Genomic DNA, 6726 nt, shown 5'->3' on the forward strand with positions numbered 1-6726 from the left:
GTTAAACTGCTTCAAAAATAAATATCTGCACACAGATACTTTAATTCCACTCTACATCTCTTCCTAGGCCTCTTCATGATGCAGTTGAGAATGATTACTTGGAGATTGTTCGCCTGCTTCTCTCCTATGGTGCTGACCCCACTTTGAATACTTACTCAGGTAGAACCATCATGGATATGACACAGAGCAAGCTTATGGAAATGTTTCTGGCAGGTAGGTAACTTCAAGGAATGATAATGACAAAGTTCCACAAATATTGTAAATTAAAAATTTGTTGGTAATTTGCAACATTTCTAATTTGTCTAGATTCTCACTCAAATTTGTTGTTGTTGTTGTTCTAATTGATATGATATCTTATAGCTTATGTTTGCATTGTGTTAACTAATGAAAAATGTGCTCACTGGCCATTTATAGATTTTTGGAGAAATTTTTATTCAAGTTATTTGCCTGTTTTAAAATTAGATTATTTCTTTTTTGTTGAGTTGCAGGAGTTCCTTATATTCTCCTGGTTAAAAACCTCTATGAGATAAATTACTTGCAGTATTTTCTGCCATATTTTTGTACATTGTCTTTCCACTATCTTCTCTTATTTTTACTTTATAACTAGATTTAATATCTGTGATCATTCACCATCTTCCCATGGCAAATTCACATAGGTGCTACTCTAACAATGGTTTAGGAAAATGCTTGTCAAATTAGTGTCCATTATACCATGAGCAGAGACATTACTTTGCCAACAAAGGTCTGTCTAGTAAAGGCTATGGTTTTTCCAGTGGTCATGTATGGATGTGAGAGTTGGACTGTGAAGAAAGCTAAGTGCTGAAAAATTTATTCTTTTGAACTGTGGTGTTGGAGAAGACTCTTGAGAGTCCCTTGGACTGCAAGGAGAGCCAACTGGTCCATCCTAAAGGAGATCAGTCCTGGGTGTTCATTGGAAGGACTGATGCTGAAGCTGAAACTCCAATACTTTGTCCACCTCATGTGAAGAGTTGACTCATTGGAAAAGACCCTGATGCTGGGAGGGATTGAGGGCAGGAGGAGAAGGGGACGACAGAGGATGAGATGGCTGGATGGCATCACTGTCTTGATGGACATGAGTTTGAGTAAACTCTGGGAGTTGGTGGATGGACAGGGAGGCCTGGTGTGCTGCGATTCATAGGGTCACAGGGAGTTGGACACGACTAGTGACTGAACTGAACTGAACTGAAACGATAATATCAGGATTAGAATATCCAAAAATAATTCTTTTTAAAAATTAATTTATTTTAATAGGATATTAATATTTATTTTAATTAATTAGTTTGCATTTCAACCAACAGTGTAAGAGTGTTCTCTTTTCTGTAAACCCTTTCCAGCTTTTATTTTTGTAGACTTTTTGATAGTAGCCTTTCTGACAGACATGTGACTCATCATACCTCATTTTGGTTTTGATTTGCATTTCTCTGATAATGAGTGATGTTGAGTATCTTTTCATGTGTTTATTAGACCTCCTTATGTCTTCTTTGGGGAAATGTCTGTTTAGTTCTTTGGTCCACTTTGGATTGGGTTATTTATTTTTCTAATGTTGAGCTGCATTAGCTGCTTATGTATTTTGGAAATTAATCCTTTGTCAATTGTTTCATTTGCTATTAATTTGTCCCATTCTGAAGATTGCCTTTTAACCTTGTTTGTGATTTCCTTTATTGTGCAAAAGATTTTAAGTTGAATTAGGACCCATTTGTCTATTTTTGTTTCTATTTCCATTACTCTGAGAGGTGGGTCATAGAGGATCTTGCTATGATTTATGTCAGAGAGTGTTCTGCCTATGTTTTCTTCTAAGAGTTTTACAGTTTCTTGTCTCAAATTTAGATCTTTAATCCATTTTTGTTTTATTTTTGTGTATGGTATTATAAAGTATCCTAGTTTCATTCTTTTACATATGGTTGACCAGTTTTCCCAGCACCACTTGTGAAAGAGACTGTCTTTTCTCCATTGTATATTTTTGTCTTTGTCAAAGATAATGTGTCCATAGGTGTGTGGATTTATCTCTGGGCTTTCTGTTTGTTCCACTGGTCTATATTTCTGTCTTTGGAACAGTACCATAATGTCTTGATGACTGTTGCTTTGTAGTATAGTTTAAAGCCAGGAAGATTGATTCCTCCAGTTCTATTCTTCTTTCTCAAGATGGCTTTGGCTATTCCAGTTTTTTTGTGTTTCCATAGAAATTGTGAAATTATTTGTTCTAGTTCTATGAAAAATACCATTGGTGGTTTGATAGGGATTGTGTTGAATGTGGAGATTGCTTGGGGTAGTATACTCATTTTCACTATATCGATACTTCTGATTTATGAACATGGCATATTTCTCCAAATGCTTGTGTCATCTTTGATTTCTTTCATCAGTGTTCTATACTTATATATATATAGGTGTTTGGTTTCTTTTGGCAAATATATCCTAAGTATTTTATTCTTTTTGTTGCAGTGGTAAATGCGGTAGTTTCCTTAATTTCTCTATTTTTTCATTGTTAGTGTATAGGAATTCAAGGGATTTCTGTGTGTTAATTTTATAATATGCAACTTTACCATATTCACTGGCTAGCTATAGTAATTTTCTGGTGGTATCTTTATGGTTTTCTCAGTAGAGGATCATGTCATCTGCAAACAATGAGCGTTTTACTTCTTTTCCAATCTGCATTCCTTTTATTTCGTTTTGTTCTGTGATTGCTTGTGACTAGGACTTCCAAAACTATGTTAAATAGTAGTGGTGAGAGCTGGCACTGTTGTTTTGTTCCTGTTTTTAGAGGAAATGCTTTGAATTTTCCCCATTGAGGATAATGTTTGCTGTGGATTTGTTGTATATGACTTTTATTATGTTGTGACATGTTCTTTCTATGCCTGCTTTCTGAAGAATTTTCATCATAAATGGGTGTTGAATTTTTTTCACGGCCTTCTCTGTATCTATTGAGATAATCATATGATTTTTACCTTTCAATTTTTTAATATGGTGTATCACATTGGTTGGTTTGCTAGCACTGAAGAATCTTTGCCTCCCTGGGATAAAGCCAACATGGTCATGATATTTGATCTTTTTAGTATGTTGTTGGAATCTGTTGGCTAGAATTTTTTTTTTTTTTTGAGGATTTTTGCACTTATCTTCATCAGTGATATTGACCTACAATTTCCCTTTTTTGTGACATCTTTGCCTGATTTTGGTATTAGGGTATGATGGCATCATAGAATGAGTTTGAGAGTTTACCTTCCTCTGCAATTTTCTGGAGGAGTTTGAGTAGAATAGGTGTTAGCTCTTCTCTCAATTTTTGGAAGAATTCACCTGTGAAGACATCTGGTCCTGGGTTTTTTGTTTGTTGGAAGATTATTGATAGTTTCACTTTCTGTGCTTGTGATGAATCTGTTAAGATTTTTTATTTCTTCCTGGTGCAGTTTCAGAAGGTTATACTTTTTCAAGAATTCGCCCACTTCTTCCAAGTTAGCCATTTTATTGACCTATATTTGCTTCTTGTAATCTCTTATAATATGTTGTATTTCCTGCCTGTATACTGTTTTTCCAACATAATTTGTTTTGTTTGTTTTTATTTTGACCATACCCTGTGGTTCTGGAATATGTCTCCAGACCAGGGATTTAACCTGTGTATGGTAGTAAATCATAAAATCAAAACCACTAGGTTCCAGGAATTTTCCCAGCATTATTTTTTGAAGATTCTGTTTTTCTCCACGTGTTGCCTTTGCACTCTTGTGAAAGATTATTTAACAGTATATTTTTAAGTATTGTGTATTATTTAACAGTGTACTTAACAGAGCTTCCCAGCTGGTGCTAGTGGTAAAGAATCCATTTACCATTGCCATAGAACTAAGAGACATGGGTTTAATCCCTGGGTCAGAAAGATCCACTGGAGGAAGTCAAGGCATCCCACTCCAGTATTTTGCTTGGAGAATTCCATGGACAGAGGAGACTGATGGGCTAGTCCGTTGGGTCACAAAGAGTCAGGCATGACTGAAGGAACTTAGCACAAATGCACCTGTGTGTTTATTTCTGTCTTTATGCCAGTATTATACTGTTTTGTGTTATGTATTGAAATGAGAAAGTGAGGCCACCAACTTTGTTCTTTTTCAGGATTGCATAGGAATTCAGAATCCCTTTGTGAATTTTAGTATAGATTTTTCTATTTTTACCAAAAAAAAAAAAAAGACAAAAGGCTAGGACTTTGAGAAAAATTGCCATGGGTTTATATATTGTTTTGAGTAATATGGACATTTTTAACAATAAAGTCTGTTTAGTCTGTGGATCTGGAATCTCTTCATTTATCTGAGTCTTCTTAGATTTCTTTCAGCAGAGTTTTATAGTTTTTAGTGCAAAAATATTTGTCCGTTTGTTTTTAAGTTTATACATGACTATTCTTTAGTGCTGTGAATTGTTTTAGTTCTTTTTGAATTATTGTTAGTTAATAAAATTAAGTCACTCAGTCATTTCTGACTCTTTGCAACCCCATGGACTGTAGCCTCCCAGGCTTCTCTGTCCATGGGATTTTCCAGGCAAGAGTACTGGAGTGGGTTGCCATTTCCTCTCCAGGGGATCCTCCTGACCCAGGGATCAAACCCAAGTCTCCCTCTTTGCAGGCAGATCTTTTATACTCTAAGCCACCAGGGAAGCCCTAGTTAATAAAATTGCAACTTATTTTTTGTTTGTTACATATCCCGCAATTCTGCCTAAATCATTTACCATTTTATTTCTTTCTTTATCTATTTACTTTTCCCCCTCTCTAGATTATTTAAAGGTGCTACAGGGTCACAGTGATGATGCGCTCAGTCATCCTTGGGAATTCTATGGTAGCTCTGTATGTGGTAAGAAACATTTTTCTTTTTTAGTTCATTGGGAAGTAAATGAGATATAGAACATTTATCTCACTTCTGGTGAGAGGATGATGGGTCAGGTCCTGTAAGCAGGGATCATTAGGAAATTATGTTTTTATTTAGAACTATTTAATTATTGACAGCTGAAATTCTGATAGAGCTAACTGACCACCTTATTAAGGCTGGATTTAATGTTTTGGCAAATCCTCCAGGAGTGGAGGACCAAGATGATGAGGATAGGATTGTCGGCGATGTATTTGAATTTGAATTTTCAGATAGTCCTTTCTTACCTTGTTATAACATCCAAGTGTGTGTTGCTCAGAGGTAAGGATTTATATCATGTGGCTGAAAAATATCTTCCAGTATTTTCTTGTGGGGAAGTCTCATTTTTCATGTAGAATTAGAGCAGTCATATTTTCATGGCTGTTAGGGATTTTATATAGCATATCCCCATAAAAAACCAATCCTCTGTTCCCAGCAGAAAAAAAAAAGAAAAAGAAAAAAAAACAAAAACAAAAAAACAATCCTATGCAGTGTTAACAAAAGTAATTAGTAGATAAAATGACATGTGATGAATGAAATTTTGTAGTAACAGAAATCATAATGTTGAATTGCAGTGTGCACATAAGAAATGTCATAATTTGCTTCTGAAAATCATCAATCCCCCAAAAGATGAAAGTTTAGGTGGAAATATATAAGAACTTCAGTGTAATGTGTATTTCAAAATGTGTTCTGTTGTGAGGGGAAGAGGATCAAAATAATTAGTGCTCTTGGGTTACGGTACAGACATCCCCAGTGAATATATTGGAACACATTGAGAATTAGAACTTTGAGTTGTAATCAGAGCTGAGTGAATAGGAATTAACCTATTTATATTAGCAGGGAGAGCAATGAAGAGTGCCTTTAAGGAATCTCAATAAGATATGTTCTGCTGTCTAAAAACAGATGTTCTCTACAGGTTCTGTTAAGATCAGATAACATCAGAGTTATATTAGAAGTAAATACTTTCTTTTGTCTTCAAAACAGCACACTATGGGGATGCTTAAAAATGGCCTGGTGTGAAAGTGAAAGCAGCTGGCTCTTGTTACGGCTGTAGACTGGTTTATTCAGGATAATAATCAGTAACATTTGCCAGACTTGAAACACTACCTTTTTTCTTCTGTAGGCCATGAAACTGGTTATTGCTTTCAGATGTGCTTAAAAAATTGAAAATGTCATTGTGTGTATTCTGCTGCAGTTTTCCAAATATGGAAATTGTTTCAGTAGTAGAGTCAGAGTTTTATCAGCAAATTTCTGCGAGTTTCTTGTTCTCTTGCTCCAAAGACCTGGAAGCCTTTAATCCTGAAAGTGAAGAGCTACTACATTTGGTTGCATTCACTAATGAACTTCAAACTCTCCTCGGCTCATCAATGCAATGGTTAAATCCCAGTGATATGGCCCTGGAGGACCACTGAGCAATATAGTTTCACTGTATACAAAGTGTACTGTTTTGTTAATCCTGTTTGTAGTTGTTTAAGTGTAGCCATTTCTGTAAAGAAGGGGACATTATTACAAATGAAAATATATATCTGCTTTATCTGAGACTTCATTTGGAAAATGAACAAGCTTGTTTTTTTTTTTTTTTAAGATTTTATGAAATTAGATTTACTTTTAAATGTACAGAGATTTATTTAAAATGTTTGTTTTACATGAAATGTTTTTCTTTTAACAACAAACAAATTAGAACAGATCTTTATTCACTGAGATTTTTTTTTTTTTTTTTTTTTTTTACCCATACAAAGCACCAGTGACAGTCAGAGGTCATCAAAATTGAGCAGATGTTTGAGAAATTTTTGCTCATTTATAGATAGCATATACTAATGTCAATGTATATACTGTT

At 34.8% G+C, this 6726-nt stretch overlaps 1 pseudogene; it reads left to right on the forward strand.

Moving 5' to 3' along the window:
* LOC122436400 overlaps positions 1-6301 on the forward strand; it is an 82609-nt pseudogene extending 76308 nt beyond the window's left edge.
* Positions 6302-6726: the final 425 nt, after the last annotated feature.

This window comes from Cervus canadensis, chromosome Y, assembly GCF_019320065.1.
Source record: "Cervus canadensis isolate Bull #8, Minnesota chromosome Y, ASM1932006v1, whole genome shotgun sequence".
NCBI classification, from domain to species: domain Eukaryota; kingdom Metazoa; phylum Chordata; class Mammalia; order Artiodactyla; family Cervidae; genus Cervus; species Cervus canadensis.